A 22,614-nucleotide genomic window follows, 5' to 3' on the forward strand; every position below is an offset into this window, starting at 1 on the left:
CATTGAAAAAGAAGTAATAATTTATGCTATGCACTAGGTACAATTTGCTATAATTACATTTTGTGAAAAAAAAGACACACTGCGGAGGAGTTGCGCAAAGTACTCAAAAAATGAAATACAGGTGTCGACGGAAAACGCAAAATTGTATACTTTGGTGGCCGATGCATGAATGTGAGATGCTGCAGCGCAATTTCACACGGCAGCTGGCAACGGTGTAACAGGGGACATGTCGATGCCGTGGTATAAAGTCTTCGCGAAATTCGTTCCGTTTACTCAGCTGGACAGTAACTACGCCTCGCACACAGGCGCGTGAATAATACACGCAGATCTCAGCATTTGAGAGAGGACGTATAATTGTGCTCAAAGAAGCCGGTTGGAGTTGCCAGCGTATGGGGCGACATTTTAATAGGAGCGATTCGACCTTGGAAGGAATGGGTGAACCATGATCGAACACAGGGGCGAGAAGAAAGCGGACGATCTAGAGATACGACAGAACGCGAGGACCTAGCAATCATCAGAGAGGCACTCAGACCCCTGGACTCACCGTACAGGGGCTAGACAGGACACAGCTACACGGTTGCTCATTAAAATTGCAACACTCTCGGAAGGATATAAAATGATGAAATTTTACTTGTTGTATGTATACAATATAGCAAGCAGAATGTATGATTAAATCTGTAGGAGATTGGGAGTATATAGGATACGCAGTTCAGCTCACACATCTGCCATCGGTGGAAGCAACCCTGGCTGTCACGAGGCTGACAGTGTGCATAGAGTGAGAGTGAAATTGTATGACAGATACTAGCACGTACTCGTCATTCCTCGCTGCTTCCCCTCTGTGCCAGACAACATTAATAGCAGGGACTGGTAACTGGTGATAGGTCATTGACTCGGCTTCCCATGATGTGTTTTCAATGGGTGTGAGATCTGGCAATCGCAACTTTCATACATATGTTGCATTGAGACGGGTGAGCACACGGCTGGCAACATGTGGTCTTGAGCCATCTTATAGAAAGATGACACCATAGAGACCGCAGACATTTGGCACATCTACTGGTCGCAACATCGCTGAAATGTGGCGGCTGGTGTCCACATTACCGGCTTCGCGAACCAGAGGTGATCGGATAGTACTGTGTTCCTAGCGTTGGATATGACGATGAGAAGCAGTTTGGAAACGTTCGTTGTTCCCAGAACGTCGAATGGCGAATAACAGGACTCATGTGAAACGACGACTTGGTACGCTCCTGAGTTAAGTTCGTGGGCGCACAGCTGTCGGCGCGTCGCTCTCTACTGCCGCAAGGGAAGCCGCAACAATGGTCGCCATGCTGTCAGTAAGTTGTGCCGCAGACGCCGTCACTCTGTACGTGGGGATACTTACTTATACTTCCGCAAAAAAAGCTTGTTTCCTCACTGAAGCTAAGCCGTCGTTTCCGTATTCATACGACAGTCTTAGGAGCTCGACAGACGAGAACAGCAAAATGGCAGAACGATGAACAGCTGTCTTGACAGGTCAGTGTCCTGCGGCTTTCAAATCACGATATATGCTGGTAGACGCTTTTCTATCTTATTAGGAGCATAACGCCGTCTTCTGACAAACCGTCAACGTCTATGTTCGATTTCTGAGGGAGAAACCCGCTGCATAATCCATACATATTATAAAAATGATGTACAGATATATGTACAGGGCGTTTCAAAAATGACCGGTATATTTGAAACGGCAATACAAACTAAACGAGCAGCGATAGAAATACACCGTTTGTTGCAATATGCTTGGGACAACAGTACATTTTCAGGCAGACAAACTTTCGAAATTACAGTAGTTACAATTGTTAACAACAGATGGCGCTGCGGTCTGGGAAACTCTATAGTACGATATTTTCCCCATATCCACCATGCGTAGCAATAATAGGGCGTAGTCTCTGAATGAAATTACCCGAAACCTTTGACAACGTGTCTGGCGGAATGGCTTCACATGCAGATGAGATGTACTGCTTCAGCTGTTCAATTGTTTCTGGATTCTGGAGGTACACCTGGTCTTTCAAGTGTCCCCACAGAAAGAAGTCACAGGGGTTCATGTCTGGCGAATAGGGAGGCCAATCCACGCCGCCTCCTGTATGTTTCGGATAGCCCAAAGCAATCACACGATCATCGAAATATTCATTCAGGAAATTAAAGACGTAGGCCGTGCGATGTGGCCGGGCACCATCTTGCATAAACCACGAGGTGTTCGCAGTGTCGTCTAAGGCAGTTTGTATCGACACAAATTCACGAAGAATGTCCAGATAGCGTGATGCAGTAATCGTTTCGGATATGAAGAATGGGCCAATGATTCCTTTGGAAGAAATGGCGGCCCAGACCAGTACTTTTTGAGGATGCGGGGACGATGGGACTGCAACATGGGGCTTTTCGGTTCCCCATATGCGCCAGTTCTGTTTATTGACGAAGCCGTCCAGGTAAAAATAAGCTTCGTCAGTAAACCAAATGCTGCCCACATGTATATCGCCGTCATCAATCCTGTGCACTATATCGTTAGCGAATGTCTCTCGTGCAGCAATGGTAGCGGCGCTGAGGGGTTGCCGCGTTTGAATTTTGTATGGATAGAGGTGTAAATTCTGGCGCATGAGACGATACGTGGACGCTGGCATCATTTGGACCGCAGCTGCAACACGGCGAACGGAAACCCGAGGCCGCTGTTGGATCACCTGCTGCAATAGCTGCGCGTTGCCCTCTGTGGTTGCCGTACGCGGTCGCCCTACCTTTCCAGCACGTTCATCCGTCACGTTCCCAGTCCGTTGAAATTTTTCAATCAGATCCTTTATTGTATCGCTTTTCGGTCCTTTGGTTACATTAAACCTCCGTTGAAAACTTCGTCTTGTTGCAACAACACTGTGTTCTAGGCGGTAGAATTCCAACACCAGAAAAATCCTCTGTTCTAAGGAATAAACCATGTTGTCCACAGCACACTTGCACATTGTGAACAGCACACGCTTACAGCAGAAAGACGACGTACAGAATGGCGCACCCACAGACTGCGTTGTCTTCTATATCTTTCACATCACTTGCAGCGCCATCTGTTGTTGAAAATTGTAACTACTGTAATTTCGAAAGTTTGTCCGCCTGAAAATGTACTGTTTTCCCAAGCATATTGCAACAAACGGTGTATTTCTATCGCTGCTCGTTTAGTTTTTATTGCCGTTTCAAATATACCGGTCATTTTTGAAACACCCTGTATGTATGTATTTATGTATGTATGTATGTATTTATGTATGTACGTACGTACGTACGTACGTACGTACGTACGTACGTACGTACGTACGTATGTCTGTATGTTTCACATGTCCTGCTAAACCACTGGACCGATCTCAAGCTAACGTGGTCCACATATCACTTACTGTCTGGAGAAAATCACTGTATGGTTAAGAACCACATACCTGTCAAAGTCCCGGGGGGTGGGGTTCAAAAAGTAGTGTGGCTGACGACTTGCGCGAATTCGCATATTGTGTTCATCCAGTGTTTGAGAATGAGGTCGCCTAGTCACTTGCAACAGACTTTACACATAATTTCAAACCTTTGCGAAACTTTTTCTTGTTGATACCTACACAAAATATGGGCGCTGATGGCCACACTGTTTAGCGCCCGTAAACCTCACACACACACACACACACACACACACACACACACACACACACACACACACACACACACAAAATGACGAAAGGAAAAAAAAGTTTATCACTTACGACATTTTTCGCTGTTCAAGCAGTAAATCTGTCGTAACAGGTATGAGGTTTAAATTTATTTCTTCTTTACTATTAACTGTGTTCACGACACATTTTGTAGACAGTGCTCACATATGCCACTGAATATCCCTGCAAAATTATGTCACCGTATGACCCATAGTTCAGGAAATACGACGTCAAAACACTGTGATGCATGGTAAACTGCCGCATCACGCATCACATTTTAATTTATTACCTCTTTACTAATACCTATATTCGAAACGCATTTCGCAGGCAGTATAGAAATATATTGCTGAATCTGCCTGCAAAATTATATCATTGTGCGACATGTTGTTCAGAGGATGTGACGCCGTGAACTGCGTGAAATCGAGACTGCAGGACGAAATCCGCTACAGATACAGGGGAAAATGTGTGTACAAACATGTGTGAATTATGTGAAGGTGTATGTGACATTCTTGTACTCAGGCAAAGCCACTCCAAAAAGCTTGTCCTGAAGTCATCGATTTCAACCAAACGTTACTGTCTGGAGAGAATTGTTGTGAGGGTAAGAACCAGAGATTTCTTATTGCGCTGGTGGTGATAATGTGGACTGAGAAGGGAGAGGAAGAGATGTACAGACAAAGGAGGGTGAAGAGGACATGGACATAGATATGAGGGAGGAAGGTGAACACAGTGAGGGTAGGGGGAAATGGACAGATATAGGGAAGAGGAGGATGTGGACTGAGGGGGGGGGGGGAGAGAAGCCTATGGACAGACGAAGGGAAGAGGAGAAGGTGACAGAGAGAGAGGGGGAGGAGGAAATGAACAGAACGAGTAAGAGGAAAAGGGGAGGGAGAGTGAGTGAGTGAGTGAGTGAGTGAGTGAGTGAGCGAGCGAGCGAGTGAGTGTGTGTGTGTGGGGGGGGGGGGGGGTGAACAGAGAGAGGATGGAACTGGAATAAATACTTATCCAGGCAACGCCAGGTGCTTACGTAATTTGCTTACAAACAGAAGAATGCAGCTGGCTTTACTCCTTCATTCTTAGTGCGTTGTTGGTGTAATGCTAATGATTTGCATAAACAAGCAAGTAACAAACTTTACAAGAGTTCGATGGCCTTTGCAGTTTTTAGTGGCCAGCATTGTAGAATTGTACGGCTATGTGAGACGTATAGGCGGTAACAGAATACCCCAAAGTGTGGACACCTCCAGCAAGGCGGAAAAGAGGATAAGAATGCTTGAGTTGGAGAGACCGTACTGGACAGGCAGCTCTTGGTAGGGAGTGTCCCAGGAGGAATGGTCAGTGTCCACGGATGACAGGAAACAAAAAAAGTCTTCTGAACCTGAGCTTTAAAATTCATACGTAATGGAGTAGGTTCCCAGATATGTAAGTGGCTCGAAGACTTCTTGAATAAAAGAACCCAGGACGTTGTCCTCGACGGCGAGGGTTCATCAGACACAAGGGTATCGTCAGGAGAACATAAATGATATGACGGTCAGAGTGAGCGGCAATCTGCGGTTGTTTGCTCATGATGCTTTGGTGTACGGGAAGGTGTCGTTGTTGAGTGACTGTAGGAGGATGCAAGATGACTTGGACAAGGTTTCTAGTTGGTGTGATGAGTGGCAGCTTCACGAACTACAATGGGAATCCTTGGAGGGAAGGGGATGACCTTCTCGTGGAACATTATGGAAACATTTAGAGAAACAGCGTTTGAAGCTGACTGTAGAATGATTATACTGTCCCATAAGGACCACGAAGATAACATGAGAGATACTAGGGCTCAAATGGAGGTATATGAATAGTGGTTTTTCTCTCGCTGCACATATTTGCGATTGGGACAGGAAAAGAAATGACTAGTAGTGAGTGGTGCAAGGTACCCACCGCCACCCGCCACGCACCGTACAATGGCTTGCGCAGCATGTACGACGCATGCTCAGAAAGTGTATTCTGATCGTAAGAGGCTGTGGTTTTTTGTTTCTTGAGGGTTGGCAACACTGAGTGGTAAAGGGAGTTCCGCTGACCAGAGTGAGCATCGCAGAAACACGGCATTACGTAAACTCAGGGTGTAACGTCAAGTTACAGGAAACGAGTCGGTTAGAAGTCCCGCCAAGTGCGAGCCACGTGCTGTTAGCCGCTTCCAATTCGCGGAAGGTATAAAACCTACCAATTTTTTTTCACGAGTCAAAACGCTTCACGGAGAAGGTGTTAAGAACAGAACGAGTGTAATTAAGTGGTGTAAGGAGTTCAGTGGAGGTAGAACAAATGTTTATAACGAACAGAGGCGTGTAAGATCACCCATTTAGACTGATGAGCTATTGCAGAATATCAAGGAAACTGTTAGTGAAGACCGCCGATTGACAGTGCATGAAATTTCTGCAATGATTTTGAAACGTCCCCTTTGAAAAATTATACAAGCCTGTGTGCTTAAACTGACACATATTATTTTTAGCGCAACGCAATCTGACTTTCAGTAATCCCTACAAGAGAATGGCCCTGACTAACATTAACCTATATGTTTCACAAATCACTTACCCCACAAAAATCTTCGTTACTCGAACTACTGCAATACAGCGAACGCCACTACTGCCAGCTAAATAAAAGATTCAAACTACTGAAGGCACTAACTACTGATAGGCTTAGTTAACAAATGAAAGATTTTAATACAGAACAATGTATTTACCTTAATAGTCAAAATATATATAGAAGTTCATGACATCCAGTCTTACAAATTTCAAAACTCCACCATCTCTCTCCCCACGTCCACCACTGCTGGCGGCCCACCTCCAACTGCGCAACGCTACGCGCCGCTAACAGCCAGCTGCCGCTGCCCAACACTACAATGGCAGACAACAATGCAAACCAGCCACAGACTGCACACAGCACAGCCAGCGATTTTCATACAGAGCGCTACGTGGCGTTACCAATAAGAAAACCTAAACAGCCTACTTACATAGCCCCCATGCTCCCCACAAAACAATTTACAAATTGTCTTGGGCAGTGGCCAATAGAGATTTGAATTTTTTTTTTTTCATAATTACAATAACACAGAAATGAAATGCACACGCTTATCAATACAATGTTGGTCAAAAGCTAAAATTTTCTCACAGTCCATAAAGATAGTCCTGATCATTCATCAAAGTAAAATTGCAGTTTTTTTCTCAAAGTCTGAGTAGTAAAAGAAAATGCACACGGAAGTAGCGGATTTCCTTGCAGTCTTGAAGAAGTAGTGTTGTCCTTCCAACAGAAAGACAGTTCTGACTCTTGACATGCAGACAGGTAATGGGCCACAGCAGAGTCAGTCGATGTTGAAGACTATCGGTAGGTAGGTCATCACAGAGCAGACCCACTGTAGTCCTGGTAGAGATTACTATTGGTGGGCCACTATAGGTGCAGACCCACTGCAGTCCTTGTAGAGATGGCCAGCAGCCATCTGTTTGACTGTGCTGGCGCACAATCACCATTGAAGAGTCTTGCGGATAATATAGCAAGTCCATAACCACCACTTGTGCACTCACAAAAATTGTTTTTGAAATGTCCTTAGAACCAGAAATGCTGTTATCCAGTCCCTTACTGAATTATTAACACACGTGCAAACACTATCAGTCCCTACTTCTCACAGATTGTCCATATACTATGACCAACAAAAATGTGTGCAGTGAAATGTAACTTACACGTTACTTAATTTGATGAACAGGTGTCAATTACAATTTTATAACATGAGAATACAATAACAAAGGTACAAAATATATCATTAAAGAACATACTAGTACAAATAACATTTGAAGTAATACAGGCTTTACAAAAGAATCAAAATAACATATACATCAGTGTTACAGGAATTATGACAGGAGCACATACATAAAAAATCAAAATAAATTTTGAAACGTCAACTTCACACATGAGCATTAAAACAAAATTGCATAAATAATGTCTAAACATCTTTACAAAGTAAATAACATATTATTGATGCAAATTATATTTGAGGATAACAGTATTCCTCATCATAGTGAATGTAGCTTAGTATTAGAACAGAAAAAATTCTATGAAACAGTACAGAGAGACAGGAAGAAAATAAATACACAAGGGTACACAAACACACAGCGGGATAACACAAGGAAAGGACAGGGTTTGTTTTCAGTGTAACATTTGGTACTGCAGTCCAACCCAAAACGTCATTCTGTAGATCTTTCGTCTTATCTCAACATTTGTTTCCACCTTAATATCCTATCCAAGCATGCTTTCTGTATTTTGTTCACATCCTCTTGCAAAAATAGTTTTTCTCCACTGTACACTACTTTTTTGGCCAAACCATTTTCTTATAGCTTCTCAATGCATTTCTTCCAATTCATCATAGTTATTTTCTTATATAGTCTACCCCCTCTTAAGCTAACTTAAAATCTACTGAGCTCAGATGCTAAACTAAGGGACCAGGCAATGCAGCAGCACAAAACAAATTAACACAAACAACAATGAAAAAATTGAAGTTGTTAAAGCAAGCAGCAATATTAAAACTAATATAAGGCAATGCGCAGCAAACAAGAAAAATAAATCCGTAGTAAAACTGGCTTAACAGAGTAATACAAAGTCAAATTCAGTAACATTATGCCTGGCACACAGCAGCAGCAAATGCAATAGCTTATAACTAAACATGACAAACCTCAAGCAGAAAAAATAGTATACTAAAGACAACAATGCAGATAAGGGAAATGTATATTCACATCTTAATGTCTATATAATTAAAGTGGTGCCCATGAAAACTTATTGTAACAAAAATATTACCATGTACTTGAAAAGAAAATTCTGTGTGCAATTCCTGTGAAGGGAAATGTCTTTTTGAGCTCCTTCGTTTTTTTTTTTTTTTTTAAAGTACATCATAAAGCTATTGTTTACTGGATCTGTAGGCATAAAATATTTATATTAGTATATCCATTAAATTTTATAGTAACCAATGCTGCAGTGCAGCTAGAAACTAGGTATTTAACAAAATAGGCAAAGCAAGGCGTGAAACGTCATTCACTAGCCATATGGCTTTTCATAATGCAGTAAACAGTCTTTCAACTAGCAAGACAATAGACGTGAAATGTTTCTAGTCGTTTCATTAGGCATTTTAATAAATATCATCAATTAAGAGCTCCACAGTATAATCATATGTTTTCAAGTTTGAGCGTGTCGTATTTGCGATGCTTTCTACAAAGGAATGAATGTCAATAGCGTGAATAATGGCCTCTTTTTTTACCTATCTCTGAAAGGCACACACTAATGCCTTTCTTTTGTCAGGTGGTTGTCGCGCAGCTGGGTGCCCACGACGCATTACGTGCAGGTGGTCACTTCACTGTCTTATCGAAATATTTACGACACCAGTTTCCGCTACAGTGGCAGTCTCATATAAAAAAATTCACAGGCCAAGAATTTGCGTTACAAATCTGTAGATATAAAATCATTTAAATATAATAGTGTCCAAAAACTTTTCGCCAGCATAGTGATACATTCACGCATATACACTCATTTCATAACTCGTAAAGTACGATTCTCGATTTCCAACATCCTTTTTCACAAATCAGAGTCCCTAACCACTACTCATTATTTCTTACCTTATTACACATATATATATATATATATATTCGTCGACACTTCTTCAATATTTCATCATAACAAATACGTAGCATAACCAAATAACTCATATAGCATCAGCTTATTGATCATAAACATACCGCAACAGCATAATACACATAGTCATCGTAATAATGACATCATAAACCTCAGTCAAATTCTCAAAGTCGTCGTAGCTTCCTCCAATAATTTCAAAACCTAAAAAAATTCTCTGCTCATGTCAAATGTGTCATCTACCTCAAACGTACTTTAAAAATCATGATCCCATACCAAATATGTCATTCAAAGCTCTCATAGTATCACAATGGTTCCGAAAAAATATGAACATTTCACAAAGTACAGACAAAATTGAAATTTCATAAGTGTGAAATTATCCAACTATGTAATTGCGTAAACATGTGTCACTGACGTAATAAAAAAATGTTTGTCTCTCAGTTAAATGATCAGATAGCTGTGTAATTTATGTGTTAGAGAAATATGGTACCGATGTGTAAAGTTGTATTAGCAAATACCATATTAGGTAGGGCTCCTTGTGCTTGCCACACACATGGTACACAAAGTAGGCGTGTACCCCCCTGAGGATAAATGTAATTATATCCTCAGATGTTACAGATTACAGCAATGGAATGAAATGTATCACGGAAAACCTTTGTATCATTGTATTTAAAATATCTTTAAAAATAAATGTTTTAAGTACAAAATTAGGCACTCAAATACGTGTACTGTAGCGCTAAACTTAGTTTCTAGTTGTAAGATAATCTCTGTGGAACTGTCGTAGTTATCATCTTCTGTAAGCAAAGTTCTGCTGAAGTCAATGTACTTACCACATCATAAACGAAAGTGAAATGCTTTGCGTATAGATATTATTATGCTTATTGCCGTGATGAAGAAAGTACTGCGCTGTAACGTATTGTTGTGCTACAGAAAAGGCTGCCTCATTGTAGCTATACCACAAAAGTTACTACTAGAACATGTTTTCCTTTCCAGAATAATTCAGAAAAACTGTGCAGATATAAAACAGATAAACCGCAAAAGCAACATTGTAAATTGTCACTCATTAGTAGCGTCTATGTTATTTTTCTCTGAGCCAGCCGGCGCACGCGGCTGCCTGCGGCGCGAGTCATTGTCTGTGTCTTTGTTGGCGCGCGTCGTTATTGGGATTAGGAGACCTAACTTCTACCAATTCACCTTGCTGAGAGGGCCCTGCTCTGTTTGAATCCCGCCAGTTCTGATGCAATTCAGGTCTGTCGTTACGATCATATCGTCTGTCGTCATGTCGGTAATTTCTGTAATTAATTTCTTGTCGGTCACGTGGTGGAGAATTTCTCCCTGAATCGTAACTGCGCGCTGGACCGTTGCGTCTGAAGTTATTCCGTCTCCCTTGATAATAATTATTTTGGTTCCCATATTGTCTGTTTCTCTGATTGTCTCTGTTATATTCATTACTACGGAAATGCGATCTTTCTCTGTAACTATTACTCTGCCAGTGGTTGTCATATGGGTGGTGTCTGTTTTGGTCACGATTTGTGTTGTGAGAATAGACTTGTCGTGTCCAGTTATTGTTTCTGTCGTCACGGAATTGTGACAGATGTGAACTGTAGTGATTGTTTTCCTGTTTTCGCATCCCGCGACTGTCTGTGTCAATTTCTAATTCTTGTAAGAGTCCCTGAAAAGCTTCAATGTCGTCTTTGCAACGCCCTGCCAAAATAATATTCCTTAAATGTTCAGGCAATTTCATTATGCAAATGCGGATGAGTTCTGAAGGGCTATATGGGTTTGAAAGATATTGATTCTTATGTAACATGTCTTCAAAATATTTGACGAGACTGGAAAATTCAGATTGTTCAAAGTGTTTCATCATCATGATGCTATGTTTTACTCGGTCTTGTGTAGCTTGAGACCAATACGCTGAGAGGAAGGCATGATAAAATTCTCCTTCACTGTGGCAATCGTGAATGAACGATTGCATTCTTACAGCTGGTTCATTCTCTAAATAGCCACACATAAATTCTAATCTGTGCTCTAATGACCAGTTGGGGGGGGGGGGGGGGGAACAATGAGAGAATTGATGAAGCCACGTTTGTGGATGAATGTCGTTGCCAGAATTCCTGAATGTTTTGAATTTACGTGTAGTAATGAACAGCTTATAGTCAAAATCATCGTGTCGGCGGGTTGCATGTCGGTCATTGTTACGTCGTTTCGGCGGTTCCATCTCAAAATTCGGTGTACTCTGCCAATTTCTTTCATAATCTCCAAAGTGCCCTGTGTTATTATTTTGTGGCAGTTCCGTATTTTTATGTCCCTCTTCCCGTATTGGTGTGCGAGAGTCCTCTGAAATACGTAATTCTTGTATTACCTGTGTCAGCTGATCTTGTACTTCCCGGATTTCTCTTTGGTGTTGCGTATTAATTTGATTTTGATTTTGTTTGAATTTCCTAATTTGTTCGAACTCTTCTGTGTCATTAAAGACTACTGGTTTTGTGTCATTCAGATTATCATCTACCTTCGTAGATAAATTATTTAGCTGATCCGAAAGTTCAACTACTTTCTCTGATAATGAAGTAATGTCCTCCATGTGTCTTTCTGAACCAATTTTCAGAGTATCTACTGTGTCCTTTAAGTTTTCTTGAGTTTTTGCAAGTTGCGTAACCGAATCAGTAGATGCAACTGAGTCAATTTTAGCTTGCAAGGTCTCATGATTTTCATGAACAGTTGTTTGCAGTTCTTTTATGGCTGTTTCGTGATTCTGTAATGCGTTTTCATGCCGCGAAAAAATAGGTTGAAAATGCTCACAAATTTGTGTTTTTACGTCATTACAGATTTTTTGACATTTCGATTCAATGTTATGTAACTCAGTAGTTAAATCTTCACGTGTTTGTTCAAGTGTGGTGTCTAACTTTTGAAGCTTTTGCTGTGTTTGTCTCTGATTTTGTTCCATTGTGTTTAACTTTTGAAGATTTTGTCCCATTTGTTTCTGACTTTGTTCCATTTGTTGCATTAATTGCAATAATAATGTATTTGTGTCTGGAATCTGTTTTTCAATGCTTTTTGGCAGTGCATTTTCACCGGCAACATTTACATTTTGACAGGCAGAAAATGTGTCTTGACTCATTTGAGAAAACGGTGAGGACCCATAACCTAAGTCTACAGTATTTGCAATATTGTGTTCTGTCATTTCGGATTCCTGAGGCGAGCTGTTGCCGACTGATCGATCGATAATTGTTCCCTGTTCACTACTTGTTTCATTGTCTTCACCATTATTTGCCGCCCGCTCCATTTCCCTATGCACAATTACCAAATTACTACTTCGAATGTCTGTTAATTCACTACACAGTGGTGCTGATAAGCGACGCTCGTCGTCACTATTATTTCTCAGTTTACTTTGGAGCCTAGTGTTACGTTTTTCACACGCCCTTATTGTCACAATATTTCACACGATAACACATAAAAGCACAATTTGAAGAGCAATAATAAGAGAACACATAAACATAGCACTGAAAATAATATCTAGTTAATTACAAGCGAAGCTGCGAAATACTTTGTGCAAATCTACATCCATGCCACAACTGTTTTACTGTACAACAATGAAAGACTGCAACTACAAAGGAAATTCTCTCTATGATTACGCGCTAGCAATAAACAGAGGCTACACTAACTACAAGAAAAAATCAGAAGATTCCAGTGAGGTATCCTTGGCTAAGCGTCGACATATGAAACGTCCCCTTAGAAAAACTGTACACGACTGTGCTTAAACTGACACACAATAGTTTTTAGCGCAACGCAATCTGACTTTCAGTAATCCCTACAAGAGAATGGCCCTGACTAACATTAACCTATATGTTTCACAAATCACTTACCCCACAAAAATCTTCGTTACTCGAACTACTGCAATACAGCGAGCGCCACTACTGCCAGCTAAATAAAAGATTCAAACTACTGAAGGCACTAACTACTGATAGGCATAGTTAACAAATGAAAGATTTTAATACAGAACAAACAATGTATTTACCTTAATAGTCAAAATATATATAGCAGTTCATGACATCCAGTCTTACAAATTTCAAAACTCCGCCATCTCTCTCCCCACGTCCACCACTGCTGGCGGCCCACCTCCAACTGCGCAACGCTACGCGCCGCTAACAGCCAGCTGCCGCTGCCCAACACTACAATGGCAGACAACAATGCAAACCAGCCACAGACTGCACACAGCACAGCCAGCGATTTTCATACAGAGCGCTACGTGGCGTTACCAGTAAGAAAACCTAAACAGCCTACTTACAATTTGACAACTCTCCAGAACTCTGTTATACGAGACAGCCGCAGAAACGTTGGAATGGAAGAAACTGTGCGCAAGGTGGATCCCAAAACAGCTGACAGAGTGGCACAAGAAAAATCTGGCCAGTAGCGCCCACGAATTTCTTGAGCAATTTGAGTTGGGAGGTGTGGATTTTATGAGCCTATTGTGTCTGGAAATAAACTCGGGTGGCTCTTTACACGCCTGAGACAAAAAGACAGTAGTTACAGTGGCATCGTACCAACGCCGCATCTGCTAGAAAATTTAAAACCACAATTTCGGGGAAAAATTATAGCCTCAGTGTTTTTGGGCCAAAAAGGCATTATTTTGGTCGAATTTCTGCATCAGGGGGCACCATCAGTGCAAAACGATATTGTGAGAGCCTAAAAAAACTCAAAAGGAGTGGCATACTATGAGAGGAGGTGCTTGCTGCACGACAACACCCATCCTCATACAGCCTTAGCCACCAAGGCGCTTTTGGACTCATTTGGTAGGGATGTTTTGAACCACCCCTCCATATTGCCGTGACTTGGCGTCTTAAGGTCATCCGCTTTTTGACCCGCCTGATGGCACACATTAAGTGGAATCACATTTTCAACTGACGAGCAGGTGCAGGAAGAGATTCTGAAGTGGAGGAAGAAGTTGGTGGGTGAGCTCTTCGAGGAGGGCATAAAGAACATAGCTCACCACATGCCTTGAACGGGATGGCAGTTATGTGGAAAAATTGTCAACAGAAGTATCAACAATATCCTGTAATATTTTAAGATACATGTTTTCTTAAAAAATGTAAAAATCTAGTACACGTACTTTCTGAATATGCCTCATATATTGATGTAGAGTAAGAGCTCTTACGTTATTCACTTTAGATCCCTTGTTTAAGAAACGTTATTCTCCTGTTTTGGTCCATACTACCACTTCTCAGAATAGGGAAAAGCAATGATCTTACAATAGAAGCGATTTGTTTCACAGTATCGAAGAATTGGTCATAGTTCTTACGGTATGTACTTAGAGCCCATGTTTACTACCTTTTCTGCTTCAAATGATCGCTCCTGTTATACGCCTGAACATTGACCATTCTTCCTGGAACACCAATTATAAAAGTCACGGTACACTGATAGTGAACTAAATAATTTGGAAAGAACGAAGTCCATTCGATTCCCTCATTCGATTCCTGAAGTGTTGTCAGCTGTATTAAAAAGAAACCGGTGCCTTGTCAGTATGGTCTATCCAACTCCTGCATTCTGGTTCTGCTTAGGTCTATCTCGTTTCCACCTTCCTGGAGTGAAGAGCTGTGAAACCTGACCCCGCCCCTCCTCCTTCCCATGTATGCGAGACACGTACACTCTCCGAGGTATTCTTTCATCATTATATGTCTCATATAGTCACATCATTCTGCCCTGCTGAGCATAAACTTATCAAATAGAAAATACACTGATCGAAAATAATCGAAACACGATGAAATAATTAATGCAGAGTAATGAAATTTCGGGAATAAATTTTTTCTAGGAAACATATTTAAATGATTAACATTGCAAGGTCATAGGTTACTGTAACCATGAGATAAGGCATTGCAAATGTGAAATGCTCTTACATAAATAGCCAGTGTAACCGCCATAGTGTTGAATGCAAGCATACAAACGTCCATGCATTGTGTTGTACGGGTGCCAGATGTCAGTTTGTGGGATGGCGTTCCCTGTCTATTGCAGGTGGTCGGTAAATACAGAGACGGTTAATGCTGTTTATGATGACGCCGGAGTTGTCATCCAGTGATGTCCCATATGTTACCGAGCAGGCCAAGCAACATGTCGACACACTGTAGAGCGTGTTGGGTTGCAACAGCGATATGTGGGCGAACGTTATCCAGTTGGTAACCATCCCCTGGAATGCTGTTCATGAATGGCAGCACAACAGGTCGAATCACGAGACAGACATACAAATTTTCAGTCAGAGTGCGTGGAAAAACGACTAGAGTGCTTCTGCTGTCATACAAACTTGCACAGCAGAACACAACTCCAGATGCAGGTCCAGTGTGTCTAGAACACAGGGAGGTTGGGTGCAGGTTCTTAACTCCTAGACACACGGCCATCACTAGCACCGAGGCAGAACCAGCTTCCATTTGAAAACAAAACAGACCTCCAACCTGCTCTCCAGTTAGCTGTCACGTGACGCCACTGAAGCCTGATTTGGCGGTGGTTTGGGGTTAGTGGAATGCAGGCTACAGGGCGTCTTGTTCGGAGTTGTCCTTGAGTAACCAATATCTAATAGTTCATTATGTCACTGTGGTGCCAACTGCTGCTCAAATTGTTGCTGTAAATACAGTACGATATGCGACAGCCATACGCCGGTGGTGCCACGTGATAGTCGAGAGGCCTGTCTTCTCGCGACCGTATATTCTCGTGACCATGACTGCCAGCAGTCGTGTAGAGGGGCAACACTCCTGCCAAGTCTTGCGCAGTACCGCAGAAGGAACATCTGGCTCCTCGTAGCCCCGCTACACAACCCCAGACACTTTACAAATAAAAACAGCACAAAGGGATGAAGTCCACACACACACACACACACACACACACACACACACACACACACACACACACGAAAAATACACTAAAATCTCCAAAGACGCACCATTTACACACACAAGGAATCGCTGAACTCTCTGGTGAGACACACAACAAACCACAATCACACTGTGTTCTGGTGTAGTCAAAAAGTATTTTACTACGTTATTCGTGGAAAATACTTTTTACAGTTGCGTTTGCGTCACATCTCAGCATGATGTGGAGAATGGAAGCACTTGCCACACGAAAACGTAAGTAAATACGAAAATAGGCGCGAAAACATCGCGAAAAACTAAATCACATTCTAGAAGATAGGTTAACTCCCAGCAAAAAACTTTTTCATCAACATCGTTTGGTTTGCAGATGACCAGCTACCTGTAGTATACGACACAAAAGTGATACAGAAAGTTCATGCACAACAAATATAAAGGTATTTACAAAAAGAAATGATCTGTTGTTTGAAGTAAAAATGCACATAATTTTGTAATCATTTAACAAAATGTTCACATTGCAGAATAAATAAAAAAAGAAAACCCACTGATGATGGCACAGTGGTGCCGAAACATGTTTGGAATTAGATTATTTTTTCGTTCCACAGATCCGTGCTCAGGAGATCCTCGTGGATGTGGAACATGTTAATTTTTTTTCAGCTGAAATAACAATACTAATAGTATGAGTATATACATCATTTGCTCCTATTAAAAAATTCGCCAATGGAGTAGGAGGAGTTGGCCACTAGTAAGTCTTCCACGCTCCTTTTACTGATTTTTATGTCTAACATAAATTTTTTATGTTTGCTAGTAAATTATTGAAGATGAGTGTTCCTGATTAGTGGTCCCTTTTTGAACTGTAAGTAAGTGCTTTTAAGTCCTTGTGCAGATCATTTTTTGTTCCTGATACTGTATGTATGAACTGAGCTGTTTGTTGGAAAAAGAGAGAGATTATTTACGACAAATTTCATTAAGGAGTAAATATACTGAGAGGCAATAGTTAGTATACCCAGTTCTTTGAAGGGGTTTCTACGGGACGTTCGTGAATTTACTCCACAAATAATACGTATTACGCGCTTTTGGACTCTGAAATCTATTGTTTGACTTGAAGAGTTACCCCAAAATATTATACCATATGACATTATCGAATGAAAGTAGGCAAAGTATGCATGCTTTTTCATTTTTTGTCGCGTATGTCTGCTAACACTCGAATTGCAAATACAGATTTGTTAAGGCGTTTCTGCAGTTATGCGGTGTGCTCCTCCCAACTGAATTTACGAGTATTATGAAGTTGTAATCCCAGGAATTTAAGACTGTCAACCTCTTCTATCTGCTCTGCTTCATACTTCATGCATATGGTATGTGGAAACCTCTTACAGGTTCTGAATTGCATATAGTGAGTCTTTTCGAAGTTTAATGTCAGTGAGTTGGCTTTAAACCATTTACTAATATCCATGAAAATATCATTAGCAGATCTTTCTAGAACTACACTCGACATACTATTTATTGCAATACTTGTGTCATCTGCAAACAGAACGAATTCTGCTTCTGGCAGTGTAACTGATGAGAGATCATTAATGTACACAAGAAAGAGCAATGGCTCCATGATGGATCCTTGTGGGACACCACATGTAATTTCTTCCCATTCTGATGATGACTGATGACTTAATTCGCTAGTGCTTTGCACTGACACCCTTTTTTCCTGTTAGCGATGTGTGACTTCAACCATTTTGCAGCACTGCCCGCGACACCATAGAATTCTAATTTATTTAAAAAGACGTTGTGGTTCGCACAATCGAATGCCTTTCACAAATCACAGAAATTACCTGCTGCTTGTAACTGGTTATTTGATGCATTAAGTACGTTTTTCACTGTAAGTGTAAATAGCCTTCTCGATAACAAAGCCAGCCGAGGTGGCCGAGCGGTTCTAGGCACTACAGTCTGGAACCGCGCGACCGCTACGGTCGCAGGTTCGAATCCTGCCTCGGGCATGGGTGTGTGTGATGTCTTTAGATTAGTTAGGTTTAAGTAGTTCTAAGTTCTAGGGGACTGATGACCTCAGAAGTCCTATAGTGCTCAGAGCCATTTGAACCATTTTTTTTTTCGATATCAGAACTCTTCAGAAAACCAAAACTGTTTTCTTGATACTATGTTATTTGTGGTCAGATGGTTGAGAAGCTGCCTGTACATTACTTTTTTCTAAAATTTTTGAGAATGCTGGCAAAAGTGAAATCGGTCTGTAGTTTGATGATATCTCTTTATCCCATTTCTCGAATAGAGGCTTACCATCTGCATATTTTAGCCAGTCAGGAAATGTCTCAGTTATAATTGACTGATTACACTGATAAAAACGGTGCTTTGCATAACTGGCGCACCTCACATACAAAAAACAGTGATGTGTTGACAATGCCGTCTTCGTCACCCTAAAGACATTCTTGATTAACATCAACTCACCACGTCCAGTTTCAAAGGTAACTAACGCTCACGCCCGTTAAAGCGTGTACTTAAAGCAATCATGGCTTTCATCGTCATAGTGATTAAAGAGACCTCTGGAGAAAAGAGAGCCACTTGTATGAATATCGAGAGCTCAGATGGAAACCCAGTTCTCAGCAAAGAGGGGAAAGCAGAAAGGTGGAAGGAGTATGTAGAGGGTCTATACAACGGCGATGTACTTGAGGACAATATTATGGAAATGGAAGAGGATGTAGATGAAGATGAAATGGGAGATACGATACTGCTTGAAGAGTTTGACAGAGCACTGATAGACGTGAGACGAAACAAGGACCCGGGAGTGGACAACATTCCATTAGAACTACTGACGGCCTTGGGAGAGCCAGTCTTGACAAAACTCTACCATCTGGTGAGCAAGATGTATGAGACAGGCGAAGTACCCTCAGACTTCAAGAAGAATATAATAATTCTAATCCCAAAGAAAGCAGGTGTTCACAGATGTGAAAATTACCGAACTATCAGTTTAATAAGTCACAGCTGCGAAATACTAACGCGAATTATTTGCAGAGGAATGGAAAAACTGGTAGAAGCCGACCTCGGGGAAGATCAGTTTGGATTCCGTAGAAATGTTGGAACACGTGAGGCAATACTGACCTTACGACTTATCTTAGAAGATAGATTAAGAAAAGGCAAACCTACGTTTCTAGCATTTGTAGACTTAGAGAAAGCTTTTGACAATGTTGACTAGAATACTCTTTCAAATTCTGAAGGTGGCAGGGGTCAAATACAGGGAACGAACGGCTATTTACAATTTGTACAGAAACCAGATGGCAGTTGTAAGAGTTGAGGGGCATGAAAGGGAAGCAGTGATTGGGGAGTGAGACAGGGTTGTAGCCTCTCCCCGATGTTATTCAATCTGTATATTGAGCAAGCAGTAAAGGAAACAAAAGAAAAATTCGAAGTTGGTATTAAAATCCATGGAGAATAAATAAAAACTTTGAGGTTCGCTGATGACATTGTAATTCTGTCAGCGACAGCAAAGGACTTGGAAGAGCCGTTGCACGGAATGGAGAGTGTCTTGAAAGGAGGATATAAGATGAAAATCAACAAAAGCAAAACGAGGATAATGGAATGCAGTCGAATTAAGTCGGATGATGCTGAGGGAATTAGATTAGGAAATGAGACAATTAAAGTAGTAAAGGAGTTTTGCTATTTTTGGAGCAAAATAACTGATGATGGTCGAAGTAGAGAGGATATAACATGTAGACTGGCAATGGCAAGGAAAGCGTTTCTGAAGAAGAGAGATTTGTTAACATCGAGTATAGATTTGAGTGTCAGGAAGTCGTTTCTGAAAGTATTTGTATGGAGTGTAGCCATGTAAGTAAGTGAAACATGGACAAGAAATAGTTTAGACAAGAAGAGAACAGAAGCTTTCTAAATGTGGGGCTACTGAAGAGTGCTGAAGATTAGATGAGTAGATCACGTAACTAATGAGGAGGTATTGAACAGAATTGGGGAGAAGAGAAGTTTGTGGCACAACTTGACCAGAAGAAGGGATCGGTTGGTAGGACATGTTCTGAGGCATCAAGGGATCACCAATTTAGCATTGGAGGGCAGCGTGGAGGGTAAAAATTGTAGAGGGAGACCAAGAGATGAATACACTAAGCAGATTCAGAAGGATATAGGTTGCAGTAGGTACTGGGAGATGAAGCAGCATGGAGAAGTAGCATGGAGAGCTGCATCAAACCAGTCTCAGGACTGAAGACCACAACAACAACAACAACAACAACAACAACAGTGACGCCACTACCGCCGCTCTTATGTGACTGGCGCGGAATTTGAGCAGACATCACGTTTCAAATGTAGAAATACGTCTGCGGACTTTGGTTTATGTCGTACAACTCCTTTTTGGTGTTGCGATTTTTTCCATCAGTGTATTTTTTCATTTTATCGACGCTGTACGGAAAGATAGCGATAAGAAAGCAAGGTAGTGGCAACGACTCGGCAGGCAGGACGCTGGTGCGAGGCACGGCGGCGCGGAGTTGTGAAACCCGCCCCCCACGTAAGAGAGACGCGCGTAGGGCGGCAAAGATGCGCAGGCGCGTTTTGGGGAGGGGTTGGCGGGCGCGCTGCGCGGAGCCGACCTCGGCGCGACCCACCCACCGCCAGTGTGGCGGCAGCCGCAGCAGCAGCAGCAGCCGACACACACAGACAGCCGGCGAGGCGGCGGTTTCCGGCCAGCAGCGCAAGCAGGGTCCGCGCCCGTCTCCCTAGCAGGTGGGTGGCCGACCTACCGCGCATCCCTTCACGCGAGCCGCGTCTCGGGCGGAAAACAGCGAAACCCAGTCACCGAAGAGGAAATAGATTTGCCTCAGGAGCAAATCGTAGCTGTTAATTAGGTAGAACAACTAATTTTAGTTGGATTTAGGGTGCAAGTTCCGCCCCAACAGCGGTAAACAAATAGTTTAAACAAAACTGTGCTCCGCTTGTCATTCTTAGACACAATTACTAGGCAGTGACTTTCCTGTTCGGTCATGACATGTCGAAAGGTCGTAAGAACAGACAGATTTCCTCATAGCAGAGAGGATTTATCGAACGGAATGTTCTTTGTTTTCTCAAATATTTACGTTCCTTATAAGACTGCCGTGATTTTTTTTTTTACAATCGCATTGAATCTGAGTAGCCGCGAACAGGAACCTCACTAATATATGCAAAGGCGCTCTTGACGTCCCTGTGCTAGCGGCCGTGCATAGTGCACACCACCTTTCGCTATGGAGCCAAACAAACCCAGTGTATGTGCCAAGACTGTAAGGTGAATCATCGGGTGGCGGTCACGTATTCGGTGCTGTAAGACGAGCAAACGATTCCTGTACCTACGTAAAGTCCAGCTGACAAGCTGTAACAGACACATATGAGTTAAATAATTACTCCCATCCTATGCGCCTCATATTTTCATCCTTTGCACCATTCGTCGGTTTTCGTTTGTGCTGGAGAGGGAGGCGAGAAGAAAATTTTCTTATTATTCGTTCAAAACGGCTCTGAGCATTATGGGACTTAACTGCTGAGGTCATCAGTCCCCTAGAACTAAGAACTACTTAAACCTAACTAACCTAAGGACATCACACACATCCAGCCCGAGGCAGAATCCGAACCTGCGACCGTAGAGGTAGCGCGGTTCCAGACTGTAGCGCCTAGAACCGCTCGGCCACCCTGGTGGCCGGCTTTCTTATTGTTATGTGCAGTACTGTGTGGTACCGTAGTGGTTTTATGGACTCTCATCTGGTCGTTGGGTTTCGCGTAGTGTTCCGGGTGGTAAACTGTGAAAGTTTCGCTAAGATAGCGGTAATATGAGTTATGTACGATCTGTTTGAAAACTTGATTTTTTTTTCTATATGCGAGCTTTTAGCTCATTCATCTGACATACATTGCGAAGCATTATTGCTAACAAGGCGAGTGCATCTCATTCTCTGAATTGGAAACATAAACAACGACCCGATGTATCTAATTTTCTGGAAATGAACCAGGTGTCCAGGAATGAACAAGTGAGTTGTCAAAAGACATACTTGGGAAACGTTTGTCAGGCAGAAAAAATTCTCAGCTGAAATTAGTATGACATTTAGACACATTAAAGTAAGCTTTTCTTATGGTATTGACGAAATTTAAATCACCTCTCCTTCGCAGTAGTCCGCTGTAACGAGCTAGATGGCGCAGCGGTTTGCACACTAGACTCGCATTGCAGAGGAACAGGGTTCAAGTCCCGTGCAAGCATCGTTTGTAGTTTTGCCGGGATTTCCCTAAATCGATTAAGGCGAATTACGGAACGGATACAATGACCCATTTGAAAATGACATGGCTGGTTGCCTTCTGTACTTACGAGTGATTCGCTCTCCATTGAGTGACACTCATTATTGCTAATGAACGTTTTTAAAATGCAGTAATTTAAATTTAATCTGATTCCTGTGGTAGAGTCAGTTCGTTGGCAGCAGTTCTATCCG

At 42.0% G+C, this 22,614-nt stretch overlaps 1 protein-coding gene across 4 annotated transcripts in view; it reads left to right on the plus strand.

Moving 5' to 3' along the window:
* LOC126335460 (uncharacterized) overlaps window positions 1-22,614 on the plus strand; it is a 241,731-nt gene that overhangs the window by 51,136 nt on the left and 167,981 nt on the right. The window contains exon 1 of one of the 4 annotated variants that reach the window (XM_049998762.1): window positions 20,805-20,896. The exons of the other annotated variants lie outside the window; for them this stretch is intronic. The gene's annotated coding sequence lies outside the window, so the exon portion shown is untranslated. Of the gene's footprint in view, window positions 1-20,804; window positions 20,897-22,614 lie in introns of those variants that run through there. 4 annotated transcript variants of the gene reach the window in all.

The sequence above is a fragment of the Schistocerca gregaria genome, chromosome 2 (assembly GCF_023897955.1).
Source record: "Schistocerca gregaria isolate iqSchGreg1 chromosome 2, iqSchGreg1.2, whole genome shotgun sequence".
Lineage (NCBI taxonomy): Eukaryota > Metazoa > Arthropoda > Insecta > Orthoptera > Acrididae > Schistocerca > Schistocerca gregaria.